The sequence below is a fragment of the Ursus arctos genome, unplaced genomic scaffold, assembly GCF_023065955.2.
Source record: "Ursus arctos isolate Adak ecotype North America unplaced genomic scaffold, UrsArc2.0 scaffold_1, whole genome shotgun sequence".
Taxonomy (NCBI): domain Eukaryota; kingdom Metazoa; phylum Chordata; class Mammalia; order Carnivora; family Ursidae; genus Ursus; species Ursus arctos.
Window position 1 is genome coordinate 101,481,170 of NW_026622763.1, and position 26,672 is coordinate 101,507,841.

A 26,672-nucleotide genomic window follows, 5' to 3' on the forward strand; every position below is an offset into this window, starting at 1 on the left:
AGAGTTAGATATAAAGAAAATTTAGGTGAATATTTATATGACTTGAGGATGAGGAAGGCCTCTCTGAGCAGAAAAACAAAAGAAGTCACACAAAAAACTAAGTATATAGAATTCCACAGAAAAAGTTTAGAACCTGAGTGGTTTCAGTAGGAGGGAAAGAGGACTAGGGTTGGGTACAGATATAAAAAGGGACTAGTTTATTCAAATTATGTTAAGTTTTTACAAGGAAAATGTACTTGTGTATTCCCTGAGTTAACTAATTCTGAAAGTATTTCTGAAAGTAAAACCAGAACACCTTCCATACCTCAAAACCATCAATAAATAAAGTCGAATGAAAAACTAGAAAATATTTATAATATGACAAGCAAAGGGAAAGGGTCTTTACTATACAAGGAGCATTTATATAAGAAAAAGATAAAATGTTTCAAAAGAACACTAGGCAAAACATGGGGGAAATGCATATTTCCACCTGTCAAACTGGCCCAGTGAGCCTGTCCCCCCCCCCCCCCAGCAGGTGGGGAACGGCTGTCCTCCTCAGTGCTCCCAAGGAAGCCACCTCCGTGGGGCAGGGTCAGGTTTCGGGAAGTGGGCAAATGGGAGGGAGGACTCCATGAAAAGCTCCAGGAGGAGGAGATTTTGTTCAGAAAGGAAAAGGGCTTTCTGACAGGGCGCTGTTGGGGAGAAATGGGGCGTATAAGCAAAGGGATGAGACAAGCAGAAGGAACTGAGGCCTGGAAGAGCCTGTGTTTTGGGAAGTATAGGAAGTTTACCGGAATGAGAGTCAGGGAGTCATTTATAGCCTAGTCTCAAGCTTTCCAAATTTGACAAAACTATTTTGGCGTCAAAATTGCCTGAGGGCTCTGTCTCTTTGGGCATTGACCTTCATGACTCCCGCACTCCACCCCTGACTTTTCCTTTCCTGTCAGTCACCAAGCCCTGCTATTTCTTCCACTGAAATGCATTTGCACGTTTTTACAACCCAATCTGCACACTACTGCCAGACTATTGTTTCTAAAATATCCCTTGGGTCCTGTCCCCTCCCTGCTCCAAAACCTTTCAGCGCTTCCTACTGTCAGTGGATCAAGTGTAGACGCACCCTCATCCAACACCCAAAACTCTGCAATGTCTCCAGTTCACCTAAAAACATCCGCTCCAGCCAACTGGTTCCATCACTGATCTATCCCTCTATGTGACACCAGCCCCTGAAACCGTCCATGCTTTCCTAAGCCTGATATCCCACCTGAAACCCCCTTTTCTTTCCCTTTTACTTCTCCAGCGTCCCTCTCTTCCCATCAGTGGACATGTGGTTAAAGCGCAGGCGTGGAGTCCCAGAGCCTAGGTTAAACCGTGGCTCCGCCATTCTGAAGGGTTAGTTTGCCTCAACTCCAAAATGTAAGTCCTTCAATGATTTTTTGTGAGGATTCAATGAAAATTAATGTAGGACAGTGCCCAGAAAGCAGTAAGTACTCACTAGATTAGTATTAATACTATTGTCAAAATACACTCTTTTCTCTGAGTGTAAAGTCTGTTTCACTAGCTGGTAATAGCTTGTGTGCACTGTTGTTTCATTCCTACATTTAAGCTTTTTATATTTAGGTCTTGTTTCCCTATACTTTATAGACTTCACCTCATTAACAGTTGGTGTGCCAAGCCCTGCATTAGGGGCTTTACAGACACAAAACCCCATGGTTTAGGTATCATTACCTCCATCACTTCACTTTCTAGATGGGAAAATGAAGTTTTGGAGATATTAAAAACCTTATCTAGTATGAAATAGCTAGCAAATAGTGGGATAAAGATGCAAGTGATTTTTTTGACGGACTTATTTTTAAGATTGAAACTTGCCTACTATTTCTACGAATGATCACTGGGCAGTCCTAATGAGCCAGTTCTGTCGTTCTTCCCTTACCTAGAGATTTCCACAGGGAGAACTGAGCGTTGTCACTAGATCTGGCTTCAGCATCACTCCCCAAACAGCCAGAGCCCCTGCTTTCCTCCAGGGGCTGCCATTACCCTTTGACTTTCAGACAGAGAGCCTACTAGAAGCTCCATGTTTTGTTACTAGAAGAGAGGAAGATCATTTCCAGAGTCAGAAATCATGCCATCAGGGATCAAGAACAAAAACCAGGCTTCCATCAGCAAAAGGCATCCTTTATCCTCCTTTAGTTTTCTGAGGATAAAAAAGAGAGGCTCTTAACAGAAAGAGCCAAGCCTCCTGAGTACAGAAGAGGCCAACTTTTCCCAAAGGTAACATTTAAAAAAAAATTTTTTTTTATTATTATTTTTTAAGATTTTATTTATTTATTTGAGGAAGACAGACAGCCAGCGAGAGAGGGAACACAAGCAGGGAGAGTGGGAGCGGAAGAAGCAGGCTCAAAGCGGAGGAGCCTGATGTGGGAATCGATCCCAGGACGCCAGGATCATGCCCTGAGCCGAAGGCAGACGCTTAACGACTGAGCCACCCAAGCGCCCCCCAAAGGTAACATTTAAAAGACTGTGAGTCTTAAGAATCAGAAAGACAAAACCATCAAGGGCACAGGAAGGACAGACCCCACCAGTATATATTCTTTACTCTGATCTATTACATGTGGGTGAAACTATATACAAGTGGACTTTAGGTGGGTAAGAATTGAAGGAACATAAAAATGAACCATTAAATTAACTGATATTGTAATTATGTTTGAAGTGATTTCCACTGGAATCATCACACACTGGAACCTATAGTTTCCAGACTCTAAAGAAGTCCGGCCTTTAAGCTAAACCTGCAAATTTTATTTTGCTAACTCTCAACTGTTTTAGCTGATAAAATTTAAAGAACTCCAAAAAAGACAAGCAAAAGAAACTAACAGCCATGAAACAAAATGGCAACAGCAAAAAGCAATCTTCTCATGCCCAGGGAAGTTAAAGGCTTAAAGGATACAAAAACAACAGGTTCATCTACTTGGGAAACAAACATGCCTCCCCTGCTCTGTCTCTGACCACCTGGGATACTTTAGAGGTCAGAAGGAACAAAATCTATGTCCCCATCAGTAGGGGACAGGCCCATGTCAGCCTCTAGAAACGCTGGCTGTGGATTCTCCAAGGCTCAATGTATGTAACTCTCTGAGTTGGGAGACTGGGATTGATGGTTCTGAGGTCTCTTTGTCCACCCACTTGTGGGATTCTCCCCAGAGGCTTTTTACTTGTGGAAGGAGGGCAAGAACTTCTTTCATTACAATGCTTTTTGTTATTCTTTCCTACAGATCAAAATCGAATTCCATAGATGGCACAAATTAATACTGTTAAGATGGCAACACTGGGGCGCCTGGGTGGCTTAGTCAGTGAAGCTTCTGATTCTTGATCTTGGCTCAGGTCTTGATCTCAGGGTCATGAGTTCAAGCCCTGTGTTGGGCTCCATGCTGGGCGTGGAGCCTACTAAAGAAAAAAAAAAAAAAAAAAGATGGCAATACTCCCCAAATTGATCTACAGTTTCAATTTAATCCTTAACAAAATCCCAGCTGGATTTTTTTTTTTTTTTTAGTGGAAAATGACAAACTGATACAAAAATTCATATAGAAATCAAGAGTCTCAGAGTAGCCAAACGATCCTGAGAAAGAGAACCAACTTGGGCAACACATACTTCCTGATTTCAAAACTTACTATAAGCTATTGTAATTAAGATAGTGTGGTACTGCATAAGGACAGACAAACTTATCAGTGGAATAGAATTGAGAATCCATAGATAAACCTCACATATATGGTCAATTGAGATTTGATAAGTTTGCCAAGATAATTCAATGGGAGAAAAGAGTCTTCTCAACAAATGGCGCTGAGACCACAGATATCTACATGCAAAAAACAAACTGGATCCCCAGCTCTCACATAAATAAAAATGAACTCATAAAATGGGTTGCAGATCCACATTTAAGAGCTAAAATTATGAAACTTAGAAAAAAATACCAAAGTAACTCTTTGTGACTTGGGGTCAGGCACAGCCTTCTTAGGTATGATAACAAAAACACAAGTGACAAAAATAACAAAAAATTGGAATTACTCAAAACTGAAAACACTTATGCTTCAAAGGATACTATCAAGAAAATAGAAAGACAACCTACAGAATGGGAGAAAATACTTGCAAATCATAGATCTGATAAGGGAATTGTATCCAGAATATATAAAGAATTTCTACAACTCAGTCATAAGATAAATAACCCAATTAAACATGGACAAGGGGTGCCTGGGTGTCTTAGTTGGTTGAGTGTCTGACTCTTGGTTTCGGCGCAGGTCATGATCTCAGGTTCATGGGATTGAGCCCCATGTCGGGCTCTGTGCTCAGCATGGAGTCTGCTGGAGATTATCTCCTTCTCCCTCTGCTCCTCCCCCAGCTCTCTCTCTCTCTCAGATAAATAAATAAAATCTTAAAAAAAAAATGGGCAAGAATCTGGACATTTTTCCGAAGATGGCCAATAAGCACATAAAAAGATGCTCAACAACATTAGTTATCAGGGAAACACAAATTAGGACCACAATGAGATAGCACTTTATACTCTCCGGGAGGGGTCTTCTCAAAAAGACATAGTAGCAAGTGTTGATGAGGATGTAGTGAAATTGGAATCCTCACACACTATTGCTGGAAATGTAAAGTGGTGCATCACTTTGGAAAAGAATCTGACAGTTCCTCAAAAAATTAAACATAGTATTACCATATGGCCCAGCTATTCCACTCCTAGGTATATGCCCAAGGGAGAGAAAAACATACGTTCACACAAAAACTTGTACGTGACTGTTCATAGCAGCATTATACATAATAGCCAAAAAAAGTGGAAACAACCCAAATATTCACCAACAATATACAATATTTATAATTATTTTTTAAAGGATTATAGAGATACCAAGAAAAGACTTTGAAAATTAATAAAAGGGTCATAAAATGTTTCAAAAGCAAAAATCCAATAAAGATTCAGAGAGAGTTGGGGTGCCTGGGTGGCTCAGTCAGTTAGGTGTCTGCCTTTGGCTCAGGTCCTGATCTCAGAGTCCTGGGATCAAGCCCCAGGTCTGGCTCCCTGCTCAGCGTGGAGCCTCCTTCTCCCCCTCCCTCTGCCACTCCCCCTGTTTGTACTCTCTCTTTCAATAGATAAAATCTTAAAAGATTCAGAGAGACACTTGATAAACATGTGATACAGGGATCTGTAGGAATGGAAAGGATCTAGCACAAAGAGGAAATAAATTCTTGGTCTGGATCTATTCTGAAAAAAAAAAAAAGCAAAAGCAAAAGCGTATTATGTGTCGATTATACTATGATAAAACTGGAAAAATATTAAAAGAAAAACTACGGAGAGTCCAACATAATCTGTTCCACCTTTCTTTGCAGTATTGTTGTAGAAGTTACAAAAAAAAAGTCTGGTCTGCACATAGGCTCTGTAGATACATGAAAAGCTTAACAGTAGTTATTTTTTATGCCCAAGTAAACCTTCCACCCTAATGTTTTCCAAACCATCGCTTTAATAGGCTTACTATGGTTTATTATGCAATAATAAAAAGATACAGAATTGGGCGATCAAACCTAAGGCCGTCAGTGAAATCCATCATTCTTTTGTATAGCACCTTAAAAGTTTATAAATCACTTTTACACATATTATCTCAGCTGACCCTCTCAAAGCAGATATCATTCCCATTTTAAAGATTAAAAAACGGCCTCAGAGTCATTAACAGACTTAAAGCCTCATAGCTAGTGAGAGGTGGAAATACCTTAGAACCCAGGTCTTACCTCTACGAATAAGCCACCCTGTAAGCTTATAAAGAAATTGTTCTTTTGCACAGAATATTCCTTTATTTTACTACAGTTTTTTCTTCGTGAATTTTCTCTTACATGTAGTATTTAGAACTCATTTTAAATAGTAATTTGGTATATACTGAGACATAGTTTAATATACAGTATAATACATATTCTATACTAATCTCAATCATAGATTTCATTTCTTAAAAATAAAGAAAACTATTAGGATGAACAAATTCCAAACTGACTACCGTAGATACTAATGCTTAAGGAGTCAAAAAAAAAAAAAAAAGGTTTTAGGCATAACTTTGCTAGGCATCCAAAAATCACACATGTGTCTTATCCACTCTATTTACTTAATATATTAACATCAGTGGCCAGAGAAATATTTTTTTAAATTTGTGTTTTCATATCTTATTTAAGAGTTAGAGCACCATGGGGTGTCTGGGTGGCTCAGTCAGTTAAGCACCCAACTCCTGATTTTGGCTCAGGTCATGATCTCAGGGTTGTGAGACTGAGCCCCACCTCAGGCTATGTGCTCAGCATAGAGCCTGTTTGAGATTCTCCCTCTCCTGCTGCCCCTCTCCCTCCCTTCCTCTCTTTAAAAAAAAAAGTAAAAGCACCACGATGACACTGAAATATATACATGTCCTCCATAACATGTTCATTCTGATGTGGTCTAAAAGTCGAATTCCCCCAATTTTTGATTTTATTAAAAAAATTAAAAAAATATTTTATATATTTATTTGAGAGAGAGAGAGAGAGAGAGAGCATGAGTGGGGGAGAGGGGAATACTGGGGAGGGAGGAGCAGACTCCCTGCTGAGCAGGGAGCCTGACTTGGGGCTCTATCACAGGACCCGGAGATCAAGACCTGAGCCGAAGACAGACGCTTAACCAACTGAGCCACCCAGGTGCCCAAAGATTTTATTTTTAAGTAATCTCTACACCCAATGTGGGGCTTAAACCCACAACCCTGACACAAGAGTTTCAGGCTCTACTGATTGAGCCAGCCAAGTGGCCCCCAAATCCCCAATGCTGATTGAGATAAAAGGTTTCATAATTATTTTTCCTCTATTTTCCCTGCAAAATGTCCAGCATAGTCATCTACTTTATAGTTGTTAATCATTTACCGGCATTAAGTAATGCTCAAGTTATAACTGGTAAAAAAAAAAAAAAAAGGTTAACCCAGATTTGAATATACCAAAGAGTTCTGGATTATAACAAGGCTGAATTGGACATTTCATTTGTCCAACATTTACTGAAGATTTATGAGTGTTAGGCTCAGAGCTAGGATATACTATGATAAATAAAACATAATCCCTGTGTATGTTCCCTGGAACTCTCTTCCAGGTAGGGGAAACTACCAGGTAAAAGAATAATTGCAATGCAATGTGAGAAGGACTATCTATAATGGAGGCTTGTACAAAGTACCATCTTCAGCTTACCTGTGATCAGGTCTCGTGAGATAAGATAAATATCAGTGTCTAAAACATGCTTCCAATGCTGAATACCCACTTACTAACCTGTATCACCTTTCGATACTACGCTATACACAGGTGTCGTATCGTGTCTCTTCCTGATTTGCATATTCAGAGCAGATAGCCAAGGTTGATAGTGTGCTATCATCTCAGGTTAAGGGGAAAACTCAGACCAAACACAAAGTACTTTAAAGAACACACATCGAGTCATGACCTTAGGCAACAGGTACAGCTCCTGAAGTCTTTACATTGTGAACTGCTTACAAATCTTTCTCTTCAGAAGAAATGCTAAGTTCAAAAGCTGTTAGCCAGAAATTCAATTCTTTGAATAAAATATTAAGCCTGTTTTTCTGAAACTAAAAACTGCACATTTCTGAACCTTTTATATATGGATTCTGGTAGAGAAGATGGCAATAAGAGCTTTTCTCCTGCAAAGCAAGCTACTATGCATCTACGAAAGTTTCCCCAACTGTAGACTGTGTCTCCTCTCTTACAAAGAGACCATTAGCAAGATTATTCTTTTCTCAAATAATGCAACTTGACTCGGTTAAGGAAAGAACAGTTTTAGAGGCAGATCACTGTTTTGAAGTCATAAAACTGGTTTTTATTCCCAAGGACTTGACTTTCTTTGATTACAACACAGCTTGGCCAACTCCACACCACTGAGGTTTCAAGATGTTGCTCTAGGAATTTTCTAGCTTTCCATATCACAATGTACATATTAATGAAGAGGAAACTCAAACTATTAAGAGATACTAACTGTCTTGAAGCACAATTCCAACTAAACTAAAAAGGATTTGAAGAGGAAGTTTAGAAATATAATTCCCTCCAACAGGACACATAAGCTACAATCCAAACATCATTAAGAATTCCCTGGGTGGGGTGCCTGGGTGGCTCAGTTGGTGAAGTGTCCTTGATTTCGACTCAGGTCATGACCTCAGGGTTGTGAGATCAAGCCCCACATCAGGCTCCACCTCGGGCATGGAGCCTGCTTAAGAGTCTCTCTCTCCCTCAACTCCTTTCCACTCACGTACTCTCTCTCTCTAAAAAATAAAAATAATTCCCTAGGGTGCAGCATATTGTGGGACAAAGAAGTCAAGTTCTATGTATTAGGTTTAAAAACTCAAGAAAATGCTGGTTCTCAACTGACAATAGTTGCAAAAGCTCCTGGGAAGGTCTGACCTGACTTAACTGAAGTTTTGACACCTCCATTTAAACACCTCCCCTTCTGTGGATAACGAAAGCTTCCAAACACTGAAGGTTTGCAAGAGTTAAACAGTCTCTCAAGACAACAGTCAGTATGTAAACATACATTTAAAAAAAGACTTTATTTATTTACTTGAGAGAGACAGAATGAGAGAGAAAGCATGAGCCGGGGGGGTGGGGAGCAGAGGGAGAGAGAGAAGCAGACTCCCCGCTTAGCAGGGAGCCTGCTGTGGGGCTCAATCCCAGGACCCTGAGCTCATGACCTGAGGTGAAGGCAGACGCTTAACTGACTCAGCCACCCAGGCGTCCCTGTAAATGTATCTTTTAAGGCAAAAATCCATTCATTCATCTTGGGTCAGGATTCACTTTAAACAATATAAGAGCCTATGTAAGTGGTATTTAAAGGTATGAGACAATGTTCATAATATACTGATATAACGATATGTGAAAAGCAGAATAAAATTTTTAAAAATTTTAAAGCATTTTATAAAACATATATGATTATATTTATTAAAAAGCATATATACACATATGAGGATTCTTTACCAAAAGAACTCATGGCCATTATAGAAAGTTTGAAAAACAGAAGACAAAAAATTAGAAAGAGCTATATATCCTATAACCCAGAGATTACTGGGTGTATTTTGGTGTATGTATTTCCAATTTTTTTCTAGGCATATATACTTCCTTTCAATAAATATAAAAACTATAGTTTTTAGTCATTAGTCTTGCACTGATTTATATATACATGCCATTCTAAAAAACTAGGAAAAATTGTAAGTCATGAACAACAGTAGTTCTCAACCTGGAATGCATATTAGAATCAACCCGGGAAACGCTTAAAACTCCCAATGCTGGGACCACCCCCAGAGCAATTAAATCAGAATTTCTGGAGATGGGGAGTCCAGATACTGGCATTTTTCAAAGTTCCTCAGGTGATTCCACTGAACAGCCAGGGCTGAGAACTACTACATGACAGAGTTTTCCCTGCTTTGAACAAATTATGATTGATAGTGCTTTCTTAAACTTTTGAGAATGAAAGAGGGTGCTAACGGACAGCACACTTAAGTGAGTTGGTTCATGTAAGGTGCCTAGAATCTTAGAAACAGAGTGGTGGTGTTATATATCCCCTGGGGATCTTGTTAAAATATACATTCCAGTTCAGTAGGTCTGGGGTAGGACCTGAGATTCTACAATTCTAACCAGGTCCCCAGGTGATGCCAGGACTACTGTCCCAGGGACCATACTTTGAGCTTTAGGGTTCTGGGAAAGAAAACTCTTAAAGAATGGAAAGGACAACTTATAGCCACTGAAGCCCATATCGTACACCACAAGACAGGGGGTGGTGATCTACAGTGGATGGACAAAGAATTGACGCTGGTTGTTAAAAGATGTTTCAAGGAAATTAGCTTTTAGAGAACTGAAAGAAAGTTAGGAATAACACATTCTTCAGAGGAAAAACAATCATTGAAGCTTATCTATTTGGTATGCACAAAGGAGTACAAGCAAGTAGGGGAAAGCAGAGAGGTGGGCAGTGAGGAAAAAAAAATCCAACGTCTACAAAATTCTTATGGAAAAAATGAAACCCTTGGTTGCAGTGCTGGAAAGGGACAAAGAAACACTACCAGGAGAACTGCAGAGTTTATTTCTCTGCCAAAAACATGTTTGGGAACCACTACAGCTAATAAACTGAGGTTGGTGTAGATTAATAACCATCTTCCGTCAACTCCCTCCTGGGGACCTAAGAAGAGACCCCGAGAGTATTAGGTCTCCCTTGGCAGAGCTTTGGGAACCAACAACAAACAGTGGACTATGTGCCCAAATGTTTCTCTTTGTCTGTAGAGAGAACATTGAGAAGCTCAACCATGGGGTCTCTTTGCAGCTTCTTGGGAATACCCTTCTTCAAATCTCTAAATTTCACTAGAACTATAAAAAAAAAAGGGGAAAAAATTTTCCCCCAAAGATTTTCCCAGGGAAATTGGAAATGTTTAGTATATTCTTTAGAATGACAAAGTAAATACTTAATATAAAAATATTCATAAGTCACTACCATACTGTTATTCTTCCAAAATAATTTCTAAAAACAAAAAATATGAAAACTTTCAGATAAAATTATCTGGAGCAAATATATGAATCAGCTGGTATACTTTATCAGGCACTCCTTATCAAATGGGCCATTTTTTTAAAGATTTTATTTTATTTTTTATTTTTATTTTTTTTAAGAAACCTGTATTCTATTATTTTAATTCTAGTATAGTTAACATACAGTGTTATATTAGTTTCAGGTGTACAGTGTAGTGATTCTTCTTCTTCTTTTTTTTTTAAAGATTTTATTTATTTATTTGACAGAGAGAGAGACAGTGAGAGAGGGAACACAAGCAGGGAGAGCGGGAGAGGGAGAAGCAGGCCTCCTGTTGGGCAGGGAGTCCAATGCGGGGCTCGATCCCAGGACCCTGGGATCATGACCTGAGCTGAAGGCAGATGCTTAACGACTGAGCCACTCAGGCGCCCTGTGATTTTATTTTTTTAATTGACAGAAAAAGAGAGAAAGAGAGAGAGAGCGTGCACGCACATGAGCACAAGCAGGGGGAGCGGCAGGCAGAGGGAGAAGCAGGCTCCTGGTTGAGCAGGGAGCCTGGTGCAGGACTTGATCCTAGGACTCTGGGATCATGACCTGAGCCGAAGTCAGACACTGAACTGACTGAGACACCCAGGTGCCCCTCAAATGGGCCATTTCTTTTTTTTTTTTTTTTTAAGATTTTATTTAACAGAGAGAGAGACAGCCAGCGAGAGAGGGAACACAAGCAGGGGGAGTGGGAGAGGAAGAAGCAGGCTCCCAGCAGAGAAGCCTGATGTGGGGCTCGATCCCAGACCACTGGGATCAAGCCCTGAGCCGCGCCCTGAGCCGAAGGCAGACGCTTTAACGACTGAGCCACCCAGGCGCCCCTCGAATGGGTCATTTCTAAGTAAATTTCTTTTTAAATGAACAGAAGAAACTAGAGGGGAAGATTTTACCAAGAAATGGAAAGGATTCTGTTGTCAGATAATTCATGTTACACATCTCTTGAGTGTAAGGATCTTTGGGAGAAACACAGGCAATCACAACAATACCACTGATCTTGACATTCAGGACTTAGTGTAAAATGACGACGGCTAACATGTACTGAATGCCAGATATTGGGCTAAGTGCTTATCCATATCTAAATTAATCCTCACAATACTATGAAATAGGCACTGTTATTAGAGTTCTTACGTGAATGAGGAATCTGGTTTAGGGATGGCAAGTACCTGGCTCAAAGGTCATAGAGCCAGTAAGCAGTAAAGTTGGTTTTTGACTGCCTGATTTAATGTCCAAGCTCTTAATATTTACATGACACAGTCAGCTATCCTGCATGCCCAGTTTGTACCAGGGAGAGACTACACTCAAGACAGGGACAGAAGATGAATTAAGTCATGATCCTTAAGCTCATGGTACAGGACAAGCAGTCCTTCCAGCACAAGAGCCTAGAAAGGCACTTCCAAACACTGCAGATATAGACGTCTTTGGTGCCATGGAATGCCAGCTCAGATTATGCTGTTATCATGTTCCATAGGTCATGATTTATTTACTTTTGGGGTCCCTGATTCTTGATCTTTTATATATCCTTGATGGGTAAAAGATATTTACAAAAAAGACACATTGTAGGACTAGAGACACTATTTTCTAGCTTACGCAAACTTTCCAGAAATTATTGAACCACATCAAAGTATGTAAAACTGATAGAGCCACAACAATGTCCAGGTGACAGATCTAGTTAGTAGTTAAGGGTTGGTCTCTTCCACATTCAAATGCTAAGGTGTGTGGCTGGACAATCCAGTCTACTCAAGACTGGGAAAACAGATCAAAGACTGAGCTTCTGGTCTCTCTTCTGAGTTTCTACAAAGTCTCCAAAGGCTAAGGGAAACCTCACTGCGTTAGTCTAATGATGGTTAAAAAGGTCAATAATTCTTTTTTTTTTAAGTTTTATTAATTTAATCTCTACACCCAACACAGAGCTCAAACTCACCACCCAGAGATCAAGAGTCATATGCTCTTCTGACTGAACCAGCCAGGTGCCCCAAGGTCAATAATTCTAATCAGTGGTTCATTACTAATGCAGACAAAGTCCTAATCTTTTGCATTTCTCAGAGCTAGCTTCCTAACAGTCTTGTTTAACTTAGTAATTGCTGACAGTATAAGGCCAGGGAAAAGGTAAACAGTATTTCCGGTCTTATCTGGCAGCTGGCGACATTCACTGCTTAAAGCTAGTCCTCAAAGAAAGAGTAGGCAGGTTAAAATAACTGCTATTTGAGTACCTACGTTCAATATATATACCAAGCACTGTAGAAAGAGCTCATTTTAATTTCTCAGTCTTATCTCCTTTAATATTGACACCCACACGAAATAGTGGTGCTCTCAGAAATTAAATACCTTTCTCAGCAACCCATAGCTAGTAAATAACATAGCTAGTGTTCAGACAGAGATCTGTCCATACTACGTACACTTAGAGAGTGGCTTTAGGCAGCTGCAAGGTCTGGGGTATCTTTGTGAGGATAGGTCTCCAGGGCTAGAAGAACTGAGGGAACTGGTAAGAGGGTGAGAAAGGCAGCCAGATCCCCAAATATGCCATGGAAGTGGTCTTTTCAGCCTTCTAATGATGTTCTCCTGGGGTATGGTTAGCAGAGAATGCAGATGATGTACCGAGTTATTGATTCTGTACCTATCCACAAGGGAAACAAAATCTTATTAATAATAATAAAACTTCCCTATTATAAGTTACATTCAAATATTATTTGAGTTTAAATATTTCAAAATAATTATATCCTTCGATTGCAGCTATATGTCTGAATATTAAAATGTAGACCTGCTTTTTTCTATCTTCTGAATGATACCATGAATCCCCCCTTTGAAGGGGATTCAAGACCTTACAATTTGCTTTGAAGAACTGAAAATTTGCAGTGTTGCAAGCAATCTAAAATTATGTTAATTGACATAGAAGGCTGATTCACTACAAAGTTTTTGATAAGAAGACTTCTTACCCTATTCAGAAGATACCAAAGGAAATAAAATCTCAGGCAGGGGAAGCATTTGGCAATGTAAGGTCCATACTATGACTTGGAGAAATGCTTTGATTCGAAGAGCGGGGATTAGGATTTGAAATCAATCCTGGCAAACTGTAGATTTGCTCATGAAGGCTAGTTCAGAGACATGGGTTGACATCTTTCTGCAGACACTAAGTTTTGCATAATCGGCAAAACCAAAACTATAATTTCTCAGAAATCTACACAAATGATTTATTAATATATATCTGGCTCACTACAGAGCCAAAGAAGTGATGTTCAGAGAGTGAAAAGTCTGTTTTATGGGGGGGGTGGTGGTGGTGAATGTTATTGTAGTACTCTTTCTCCCTTTATCATTTACCCCCAAGCCTCCAAAGAGAGCTGCTATTGTTATTTTTCCCTTTCTCTGGTATAATCACGCTAACCATCTCATTCACTGAAGTTCTGCTGTATATCAGGCACAAGTTGTACTGAGGATTCTACAGCTGTGCTGCCAAAAATGTGTTCCATCGACCGGTGGGGCTGGTTTGTGAATTGTCTATTACCAGTTTGTGACAAGGTGTTTAAAAACTCTAATAGCAACTAAGCAGAGTAATTTGTGGATTCTAATAAAACCTTTTGGCTTTTATTTTATATGTCATTTTTCTAATAACTCATTTATTATTTTTGTTAACTCATTTTATTTTATGAAAATATTGGTCTGTGAAGGATTAGAAGTAAAAAACTGGATCTTTACCAGTGGCAGTTCAAGAAGCACTATTCTAGATTGAAAGATAAGACTTTTGGTCTTGATATGGTCTCAGTATAATCCTATGCGAATGTCCAATAAAAAAAAGTCCTTCCACTTTCAGACATACACATTTCTGAGGGACATATAAAGTTCGAGCTTTGCAAACAGGTCTGGGGAATGCTGATTTAAAAAAGGGGGGGTTATGAGTTAATATTAGGTTAAAAGAAGAACAGAGAAGGGTAGGACAGGAAGGTGATGTCAAGCAAGTAGAAACGACAATGTGATAAAGAACAGCAACTCAAAAGGCAACCAGAAGGGCAGCAGGTATAATAAAGTGCTATAAGACTGGGGTAATGAAGTCAAGAGGGTAAATTAAGGTTTATTAGAGGAAGAAAGACACTGAGTCTAGTCTCTGCCATCCATTTCATTCTTAGAATCACCTTATACTCCAGTCCCTAGATGCACCTCACCTTCCAGCCATGCTTCGTTACTGCATTTCCCAGACAGTATATTCCTGTGCTTCAGTGGTTAGCACACGCTGCTCTACTCCGCCTAGAACATGCGTCCCACTCCTACGATGCTCCTTAAAGCCACAGTGCTATGTCAGCCTCCTCTCTAATTGCAGTCCCTGATACACCCTGAGGCAAAGCTATCTGATCTTTCCTCAGTGTACCTGTAGACTTGTTTACACCTGCATGGAAGTACTTATCAGAATGTAAATCAAATTTGCAAGTCAAATGCCACTGACACACTATTATTTATTCTTTCTCAGGGCTCCGCACATAATTGACACTCAAATGTGTGTTGAACCACAATAAGTATTAGAGAGCAAGTCAGAGGGGTTGACTAGAATTCTCCCTCTCAAGCTGAGTAACCAGAAAGTGAGGCTCATTGAAGAGTGTCCAGGAGCCAAACATGGAGAACTGCTCATTCAGGATTCAGAAGGCTGTGGCAAGGGCAACTTAGAACTGGAGCTCGGCATAAACAAGCAACAAACCAACCAACCAAAAAAACCCCATTCTCCCTAAGGAGAACAGCTAAGTCAGTCGGCCAAATTGTAGGTAAAAACACATTAGAATTTAAAAGCCCATTCTACATTAGGTTGAATTCATGACTTGGCAGAGTATCTGTAAATTATATATGGGCATGCAGTTCATTACCTATAGTTTGAGGAATTTCAAGGTAAGTTGAATTTCCAGGCAAAGCGGCTGACTCAGTACATACTGATGAATGCTAATGTCTACCATGGCAGACCAGAGCCATATAAGGCCAAGCTTCGACACCAAGGTCACAGGCATGAAGAAAAACCTCTCTCTTCTCATTCCTCTGGGCTGCAAGCAGCTGTAATGACTAGCAATAAACAAAGGGAGTCTCTATTTGGTGGTATCCTACACATTTTCATTATAGGAATGCCTTTCTTTTCTTTTTTTAAAGGAATGCCTTTCTTTGCTCTGCTTTCCTAGTTTTGGGTTGTGGCCTTTTCTTTTGCTTCTTGGTCTCTTTTAACACTGCCTTTATAATCTCTCCCCTCTCAAACTCTCTCCTCCTTGCTCACTTTCTAAACCCATTTCATTTCCACCTTCATTCTTTTAAAAAAATTTTTATTAATTTATTTTAAAGTAATCTCTACCCCCAACATGGGGCTTGAACTCACAACCCTGAGATCCAGAGCCGTGTGCTCTACCGACTGAGCCAGCTGGGTGCCCCAAAACCTTCATTAATTCTTAAATATCACTCCTTTCAAAGCCCTCCTTCTACGTTTTTTCTGCACTAGCATTGGTTATATAGAACATCCTGTACGTATCCTCACGTTCAGGAGAACCAATTCTATTTCACAGATGTTTACACATCTTTCTCTCCCCAATAATCTCCCAGTGATTTTCCCTGTGGTATTTTTCCTATTTATGGGGGATGAAGTGAGAAAATATAAATGGATCCCTGAGAAACCAGGTTTCAGTATCCTTGAAACATAATATGCAGCACTGTAGTCGGTGGTGATATCCCTGTGAAATAATACTCTGGCCCTGGCAAAGGCACTGTGCTTGGAAAGCATACAATCAAAATTCAAACTGGCCTGGGAAACAGTGGAGGCAAGTAATTTAGTAATGAGAAGATGGTTATTTGAAACATAACACACTCTTCTCACTAACAAAGTCAAATGAAACAAACCTTTTTTTTCCTCATAGGTCCATTACTCTACTGATATGTGCAGTTATGTGCCTGAAACTGGTCAGAAACAAGCTAGAATAGACATATCCATGGAGATAATACAAGGCTCTTCCCCAAGGGTGTGTTCCCAAAAGGATCAGCCACTATTTCTTACATGTTATTTGGAGGCATACGGATATTGCTTGGAATCCTATTAAAAGCCACATTCAGAGATCTGTGAATTTTACCTAGTTTTAAAATAACGCTACAGTATTGAGAGGGAAATCAACTTCAAGTTAGAACCCTCTTAAAAAAAAGAAAAGCAGGGGCGCCTGGGTGGCACAGCGGTTGGGCGTCTGCCTTCGGCTCAGGGCGTGATCCCGGCGTTGTGGGATTGAGCCCCACATCAGGCTCCTCCGCTATGAGCCTGCTTCTTCCTCTCCCACTCCCCCTGCTTGTGTTCCCTCTCTCCCTGGCTGTCTCTACCTCTGTCAAATAAATAAATAAAATCTTAAAAAAAAAAAAAAAAGAAAAGCAAAGCTGAAGATGATTTTGGTTTTCAAGTGGGACATATATGTATGTCATGTAGAGGGCTTCCTTCCAACAGTCACTATGTCCCATCCCAGAATAGTGAAAAAAGGCTTCAGATGTCTAAGCTGGAGTAAAAGAGAATCACTAAGACTCTGGCTTTATCAATACCCTGAAACATGAAACCTACAAATTTGCAAAAGAGAAAGCAACCCTGAACTTTAAAACAAAGAAAAATAATTGAAACAATGCTATATTAATGCCAAAGCATTTGTAGACCTACTTTTTTTTGGTTTTGTTTTGTTTAAAGATTTTATTTATTTATTTGAAAGGCAGGGAGTGAGTGAGGGAGCACACAAGAAGGCGGAGGGGCAGAGGGAGAGGAAGAAGCAGACTCCCCGCTGAGCAGGGAGCCCAATGTGGGGCTTGATTCTGGAACCCCGGGATCATGACCAGAGCCAAGGGCAGATGCCCAACCGACTGAGCCACCGAGGTGCTCCGGTAGAGCTATGGTTTTTAAAGCGAGTTGGCACATACTATCTCACTCAAATTTCAGAGCATCTCTGTTAAGCAGACAAAGCAAGCATTTTCCTTGTTTTACAGATGTTAAGCAACTTGCACAAAGTTAGCTAGCTTAAATAAGTGATTTCCATTCTTTTTTTTTTAAATTAAGTAATCTCTACGCCCAAAGTGGGGCTCAAACTCATGACCCCAAGATTGAGTCACACACTCCACTGACTGAGCCAGCCAGACACCCCAGTAATTTCCATTCTTTAATAAGACCTACCTACTCAAGCTACTTCTCTGATCTCTGCTTTCCTAGGTCACCAGACTTCTAGAAAAAGTAAGGTATTCTTTAAATTCTTAAAAAGTAAGGTGATTTAATTTCTTCATCTATTATCCATTTTCTTTTTTTTTTTAACAGCTTCTTTTTTTGGGGGGGGGGTTATTTATTTGACAGAGAGAGACACAGTGAGAGAGGGAGCACAAGCAGGGGGAGAGGCAGAGGGAGAAGCAGGCTTCTCGCTGAGCAGGGATCCTACTGTGGGGCTCGATCCCAGGACCCTGGGATCATGACCTGAGCCGAAGGCAGATGCTTAACGACTGAGCCACCCAGGCACCCCTATTATCCATTTTCTAATCCTGGCAGATTACACTTAATTTGCTTCCTCAAGTATTGGCTACTCTCAAAAAGATCACCAATGACCTATAAGGTATCATGGGACTCTTAGTAGTTTCAAATATTCACTGAATGAATTCAATTTCCAGCAATTCTAAGGACTTGTTTTTGACCCTAGTTCCTCCTCATTGTTGATTCCAAATCCCCTCTGAAGCACTCTCTTCCTGCATGTCTCATGTCATTTTCCTTCCTCTGTTACTCTCCAGGATCTTGAAAATTAAGCTGCTCAACACCTACTCATCTCTCAAGATCCTATTCTAATGACAATTCTGAACTCTTCCACAACACCTCGAGCAGTAGTCAACCTTCCTCTGAGATGCCACAGCACTTTATGCTACTTAGGCACTTATCACGGTTGTGTTCCGATTGTTATGGTCCCTTTCTCTCTCCCTTATACAATAAAATTTCTTTGGATATGAAAACCAGTTTATCATTTTGTAACACTTTAAATATAGCCACAAGAAGAAAGGGGGTGGCCTAATAATATCTGACATTCGTGTAGTCAGAACCTTAAGGTTATGCCTTTATCTCAGGGATAACCTCTCAATCCTTAACTTCCCATTTATAAAGTGAGGATAGTAATATAAAGAGTTGTGATAATGTAATAATATTTCAAAGTACTTTGAAAAACGGAAAAAGACTATAGGAATGTCAGATTATTATTAGGCCACCCCCTTTCTTCTTGCGGCTATATTTAAACTGTTATTTATATTAGAGTTATTTGTTTAGTTCTTTAGACTTTATCTAAATTCAGAGATAATAATTGCTCTCTGGGACTCTGAATCAGTGGTTCCACAATGCACTAAATAGAATACTTCATCAATACTGAGTATCTAAGAAAAGAGTTGTCTGAAAAACAAAATGGAAATGATATCTTGTTTTAATTACATCAAACTACAAAAAATGTTTTGCCTATTTTAGGTGTAGCATATATCTGAATAGAAATACTTGCCGAAAAGAATCCTTGTTAATTAAGAATGATTGTCACCAAATCAAAGAATTGCAGTGTTGGAAAATGATTTGGTCCTTATGGAGATTCTCTCTCTAAAACCTTATCTGATGCACACATAGTTTCCCTCCGCAATACTCTTGATGGACAGGAACATCCATTTGCTGCTTACAATACTTTCTGGAAGGGGCGCCTGGGTGGCGCAGTCATTAAGCGTCTGCCTTAGGCTCAGGGCGTGATCCCAGGGCTCTGGGATCGAGCCCCACATCAGGCTCCTCTGCTATGAGCCTGCTTCTTCCTCTCCCACTCCCCCTGCTTGTGTTCCCTCTCTCGCTGGCTGTCTCTATCTCTGTCAAATAAATAAATAAAATCTTTAAAAAAAAAATACTTTCTGGAAAATGCTTTTTTTTTTTTTTTCCTTTCAGGTAACTCTAATTGTTGGAAACTGGGCTAAATAAACTTTGTCCCCTATAACGTCTTCCCTTCTCTGAGAGCCACACAGAACACATTTAATTATCGCTCTTTAGAATAGTTTTTTAAACTTTAGAAGAGAACACTCGTGTCCCTTGCTTAATTCTTCATCTTCAGGTCCAACCTTCCCATTCTCAGACTATTTTACATACGATAGGATTCCAGTGCCTCTCGTCCGGACCAGGTGCACTTAGCTGTGACCCCCTCACTGTAGACCAAACAAGTTCCTCATATGTGGGACTGTTACCTTCTTTGCCAATCACTGAGATCTTTATGGATATTGGACTATAGGAAAATATACTTGTTTTTCCTCTCAGCTTCAAAATTATCATCAGGTCAAAAGCAAAAAAAGAACAGTACTCTTAAAATCTTGAAAATCTGAGTTTTAAGTATTCAAGCAATGGTTAGAACCTTTATTACTACTAGTTAAGATGGCCTTTAAACTACCTTCCTACGATGCTAAAACTCAGGAATAGGGATAGGTCCGCACATTCAGAAGGCAAGTCCTCCTCTACCATGGGGATTTGAGGATGCAGACAGCTGACAAGGGAGATCTTTGAGCCAAAAGTGAGGTCAAGCTTAATAGGAACTCAGAGGTGCCAAATTTCAGCACCACTGTTAGCCCTTTATCAAATACAGTGACAATATAGCCAGAATTTTTCATGGGAGTCTTAGCATGTTCTGTTCCATTTCTCCAGAAGTTACTATAATGTTTCACTATAAACCATATACAGAATCTTTTTTTTTTTTTTTTTTTTTTTAAGATTTTATCCATTTATGTGACAGAGAGACAGCCAGCGAGAGAGGGAACACAAGCAGGGGGAGTGGGAGAGGAAGAAGCAGGCACCCAGTGGAGAAGCCCGACGTGGGACTCGATCCCAGAACGCCGGGATCACGCCCTGAGCCAAAGGCAGACGCCCAACGACTGCGTGACCCAGGCGCCCCATATACAGAATCTTGAAAGAAATTTAGAAGATCTGAAGAAGACTGTATCTAATTATATTCCAAATTCCTCCCCAAAATGTGAAAGCAGGAATGCCCATTTAAAAATCCTAAATAACATGATCAAAAGGACATCATTTCATTTAATCCATTCAGGGTAACAATAACAACTTCTCATCCTGGAAAACACACTACCAATCACAATCAACATGAAGTTTATGACTGGACGATCTGTGAATAGAAGATTTAAAGCCAACTATTTTTGACTGGAAGTAAAGTCAAAGATCAAGGTGCTATGAGAAAGAGGATATGGGGGATCCAGGACCAAACTATGGTGAGGGAATGCAAGAACACAAGTGAAAGGTTCTTTCAGAAACCTTCTGAGCCAAACTAGTTCCTTTTCTGCTGTCATATGTTGAAATGTAATTAGTTCCCAGAAAACAAGATGAACATTAGGCATACATCAATGCTTACTAATTAAATAATTTCTTCAAAGAGGCAAAACAGAAATATTATAGTTTCTCAGTAAGAGAATAAGAGCACAAAGGCATTGGTTTATCTCAGAAAAAAAAACTGGCTTTGCAGCAATATCACCACCGTTATTGTTATAATGTTAATAATTATTAATAAAACAAATAATAACACAGTTAACATTTATTACTTACTATGTGCCAGGCCCTATACTAATTGATTTATATGTAATCTTATGTAATTCTAACAACACTCTGAGGAAATTATATGGATACTGAGGTTTAGAGTTTGAATGTTCTGTCTAGGGTAACAATGGTGGAGTCAGTAAGTCAGAACCTAGAGTCCACACTCTTAACCACTGAACTTTTTACTGCTCTATGCTCTGCTGCAGTTACACATAAATTTTCTCTATAAAAACTACACACACAGCAAGTGAAATGTCCCTTCCGCCAAACAGTTGCCAATACTGAATGTTATCTATCTATCTATCTATCGATTATTTATTTATTCATTGTAGGTTCCATGCCCCATGTGGGGCTGGAACTCACAACCCCAAGATCAAGAGTTGCATGCTCAGTCGTTAAGTGTCTGCCTTTAGCTCTGATCCTGATCCCTGGATCCTGGGATCAAGGCCCATATCCAGCTACTTGCTCCGTGGGGAGTCTGCTCCTCCCCCTCCCTTTGCCCCTCCCCCAGCTTGTGCACACTCTCTCTCTCAAATAAATCTTAAAAAAAAAAAAAGAGTCACATGCTCTACTGACTGAACGCGCCCCGATTATCAACCTTTTAAATTTTTGTCAATTAATTGGGAAAAAAGAGTCTGTTGATTCATTAAGGTTGAACATCTCTTAATTTATTCATCGGCTGTTTGTAGTTTTCTTCTGTGAACTCTTTGTTCATATCCTTTGTCCATTTTCAGTTAAAATTTTATTTTATTTTTTTAAAAGATTTTCTTTGAGATAGCGTGAGTGCAAGAGAGAGCACAAGGAGGGGGATGGGGCAGAGGGAGAAACAGGCTCTTCACTAAGCAAAGAGCCAGATGCGGGTTTCAATCACAGGACCCTGGGATCATGACCTGAGCTAAAGGCAGACACCTAACCAACTGAGCCACACAGCCGCCCCAAACATTTATTTTATTGATTTGTAGGCATTTTTTTTTTTTTAGGATTTTATTTATTTATTTACTTACTCATTTATTTTAGAGAGGGGGAGAGAGAGACAGTGAGAAAGAGAGAGAGAGAAAGAAAGGCAGAGGGAGAGGAAGAGGGAAAATCTAAGCAGGCTCCATGCCCAGTGCAAAGCCTGATATGGGGCTTCATCTCATGATACTGAGATCAAGACCTGGGCTAACATCAAGAATTGGATGCTTAACTGACTAAGCCACCTAGTGCCCCTTAAAGATTTTATTTTTAAGTAATCTCTATGCTCAAAGTGGGTCTCAAACTCACAATCCCAAGATCAAGAGCCACGTGTTCTACCAACTGAGCCAGTCAGGTGCCCCTGTAGGCAATCATTTATATTCTAGATATTATATTAACTTCTGGAGTATAAGTAAATAGGGGCAATTAGCTAATCTTCAAAGAAAAAGTTAAATTACTACTTCATACCTTAGACCAAAGCAAATTCCACATGGAATAAAAATAATAAAATTATAAAAGCATAATCTTTCTTATGGTAGTCAGTTTTTTTTTTTAAGACTTTATTTATTTATTTGACAGAGAGAGACAGCCAGCAAGAGAGGGAACACAAGCAGGGGGAGTGGGAGAGGAAGAAGCAGGCCCCCGGCAGAGCAGGGAGCCCGATGTGGGGCTCGATCCCAGGACCCTGGGATCATGCCCTGAGCCAAAGGCAGACGCTTAACAACTGAGCCACCCAGGTGCCCCTGTCAGTTTCCTGATATTAATTTAATAAAGTTGTATACAGGCTGGGGCACAAACTATCCTCACAGTTGAAAATTTGTGTCTAATTTTTGACTCCTCCAAAACTTATCTACTAATAGCTTATTGTTGACTAGAAGCCTTACTGATAACATAAAGTCAACGTGTGTTTTGTATGTTATGTGTATTATGTACCATATTCTTACAAAAAAGTAAGTTAGAGGAAAAAATGTTATTAAGGAATCATAAGGCAAAGAAAATACATTTACAATACTGTATACTATAGTCATTTGAAAAAATCTTGTGTAAGTGGACCTGCACGGTTTAAAGAGTGTTATTCAAGAGTCAACTGTATTTATGTTGAGGAAGAGCAGTTTGAAGAGGCAGAACAGTGCATTATACGGACTACACTAGAAAACTTGTGTAAAAGGAGTGTGACAGATTTATGTCATGGAAAGCAATTTCCAAAATCTTTGGAAATTATGAACATGGTAAATTTATTATTAAGAGAAAAAACTAAGTTACACAATAATGCTTATGATTCAATTTTTATAAAAGCAAATACATTACATTAGCTACATTGGAAGGCTATATTAAAATATCAATAAAGGTCATTTCTGGGTGGTTGGGGTTGGTAATAGAAAAATTAAATACCATCTTAAAACGGCACAAGAAGTTAGATTTCTACCACATATCATTTGTGTAAAAACATTCCAGGTGGATTAGAGAGCTAAACATTAAAAAGAAGTGAAAACATAGAATATTTAATTTTGGGATAAGAAAGGTTTTATTTAGTTATAACAATTAATTTAATCTGTATTGCAAACCTATGAAGTAAATACTATGATTTTTATATGTTTGAATATTAAAGAAACAGATGGAAAGAGATAGTGGAGTGACTTGCCCAAGGTCATGATACAAAATGCAAGGGTGCCTGGGTGGCTCAGTTGGTTAAGGATCGGATTCTTTTTTCACTTCAGGTCAGGATCTCAGGGTGGAGATATCAAGCCCTGAGTTGGGCTCCAAATCAGCGGAAGTCTGCTTGAGATTCTCTCCCTCTCCCTCCACCTCTTTTCTTGATTGTGCGTGCATGAATGTGTGTGGTTCATGGCGCAACGCAAGCACTCTCTCTCTCTCTCTCACTCACTCAAATAAATAAATCTTTGAGACACAAAATGCAGGGGCTCCTGGGTGGCTCAGTCGGTTAAGTGTCTGCCCTTGGCTCACGTCATGATCCCAGTGTCCCGGGATGGAGTCCCGCATTGGGCTCCCTGCTCAGCGAGGAGCCTGCTTCTCCCTCTCTCAGCTTGTGCTCTCTGTCGCTATCTCTGTCTCTCAAATAAATAAGTAAAGTCTTAAAAAAAAAAAAAAAAGAAAAAGAAAAAGGTGCACAAAATGCAAAATGCAGAAGCTACATGTAAAATATTGATGAATTTAAAATGATAATTTAAAATTTGTTCAACAGGAGTGCCTAAGGTGGCTCAGTCAGTCAAGCATTTGCCTTCAGGGTCCTGGGATCAAGCCCCCAGTTGGGTTCCCTGCCCAGTGGAGGGGAGTCCACTTCTCCATCTCCCTCTGGCCTACCCCTCCATGCTCTCTTCCTCTCAAATAAACTCTTTGAAAATAAATAAATAAATAAATAAATAAATAAATAAATAAATAAAATTTGTTGAACAAAAAAGGAAATGAGCAATACACTGATGGAAAATATCTGCAACACACAGAACAGGCAAATATTAAAATAAAGAACACCTACAAACCGGTAAGAAAAGTAAAAAATTCAATAATAAAATGGGAAAAAACAAAATCAACAAGCAATTCATGGAAAAGAAACTGCCAAACAGAAGATTTTGCAATTTCTCTAACAATAATAAGAACTACTACAGGGATGCCTGGGTGGCTCAGTCGGTTAAGCATCTGTCCTTGGCTCAGGTCATGATCCCAGCGTCCTGGGATAGAGTTCCAAATCCTGGCTCCTTGCTCAGCGGGGAGCCTGCTTCTCCCTCAGCCAGCCCCTTCCCCTACTTGTGCACTCTCCCTCTCTCTGACAAATAAGTAAAATCTTAAAAAAAAAAAAAAAAAAAAAAAAAAGAGCTACTACATAATGTTTACTAGGCATCAGGTGCTTTTCTAAATGCTTCTGCTATCAACTCATTCAATCTTCACAACAACCCTATGAGATAAGTACTATTTTTCTCCCCATTTACAGATGAGGAAATTGAGGCAGAGGTTAAAGGAGTTGCTCAGGGACACACAACCGAGAGTACAGGGCTGGGATTCCAACACAGACAGTATGGCTCTACAGTCCAGAATCGCTCTTAACCACTATGCTCCATTACCTGTCCAAGGATCTAGGTATCCAGGGAAATACAAGTTAAAACAAGGTATCACTTGTCTAAATTGTCAAAAATATAAAAGACAGACACAGTCAATGTGGAAATAAGCATTGTTACCATTGTTGGTAGAATATAATGGTGTTTTCTTTTGGTAGAAAAAACTCTTAACAGAAACAGATACAATGAAAGCTCAGCAAAACAATTTACCCAATAAAAAAGGTAGACAATAGGTAGTTTGTTTTACTAAAACATTGTTTTTTTTTCCTGAAGGTGGTAGCAAATTCTAAAACTTTCCCTTTCTCTCTCAAGCCTCAGACGTCAGTAAAGGCTACCAGAGGCTGAGCATCCTCTTGCTCCCATGCTAACTTTTTTATGTGGCTGCTTCCCTTGAGATTTAATCAGCTCAGGTCAAACCTCTGAAAGCCTGTTTCTTAACACACGAACGTCATCACTGAACTGGTTATTTCACATGCCCTTCTAGTGGGCTGATGTAGGTTCTTTCTACTCTTTTCACATTTGTCCCTTAGCCTCTTTTTCAACAGCTTCAAGAGCCCAGACTGAGGTAAGAAGTTAAACTTTCCCTTTCTGCTTTGTCTGAAAGCCATTAAAAAGATTTTCTTGTTTTCAGCAATATGTTAATTCCAATCGGACAAAAATGTTGCTTCTGAAATCTCTCAATTCTCCAGTCTCCGGTTTTACTGTCTACAGCATACATGTTAAGTAACTATTTAAATTACTTAAGGGAAAAATATAATCCATGTCATAACTTTTCTAACACTTCAGCCATCTCTATTTACTTATAGGTGCCATTATGAAGAGAAACACCAAAAGGTACATGGAGCTATAAAAGAGGCTGTTACTAAACTTCACTACATAAAAGTACTGAAAGTTTACTAGGAGTGGCATTATGCCTAGGTGATAATGCCTCCATTTTTTTTTCAAAAGAAGCATAGCAGGTCAGCTTCTGTTTGAAACTTTCCATTTGTATATCCAAAGCGTCCTGTAACTGTTTTGCATTTTGTGTTCTAAAATTTAGGGGCGCCTGGGTGGCACAGCGGTTAAGCGTCTGCTTTCGGCTCAGGGTGTGATCCCGGCGTTATGGGATCGAGCCCCACATCAGGCTCCTCCGCTATGAGCCTGCTTCTTCCTCTCCCACTCCCCCTGTGTTCCCTCTCTCACTGGCTGTCTCTATCTCTGTCAAATAAATAAATAAAATCTTTAAAAAAAAAAAATTTACCACCAACTTGGTCTCTTACGATGACAAAGCAATTAAAATTTGCAGGGGTAAAATGGGCACTGTGAAAACACACAGGCAGCTCAGAGAGAAGTGCTTCATTAAATTTCCTTTAGGGGAGGAGACCTAAAGTGATGAGTACAATTTCACTGAGAGAAATTTGAGCATATTCCATACCGTACGCACAGGATGTAAAAAGAGATTAAGGTCAGCAGAAAAATCTGAAATTGGAACGTAGAGGACTGCATTTTTTCATCCGCATCCTATGGTTACAGAGCGACACTCCA

At 39.6% G+C, this 26,672-nt stretch overlaps 1 protein-coding gene across 1 annotated transcript in view; it reads right to left on the bottom strand.

Annotated features, from left to right (window-relative positions):
* Positions 1–26,672, bottom strand: part of PDE6D (phosphodiesterase 6D) — a 48,205-nt gene that overhangs the window by 20,065 nt on the left and 1,468 nt on the right. The gene's annotated exons all lie outside the window — the stretch shown is intronic.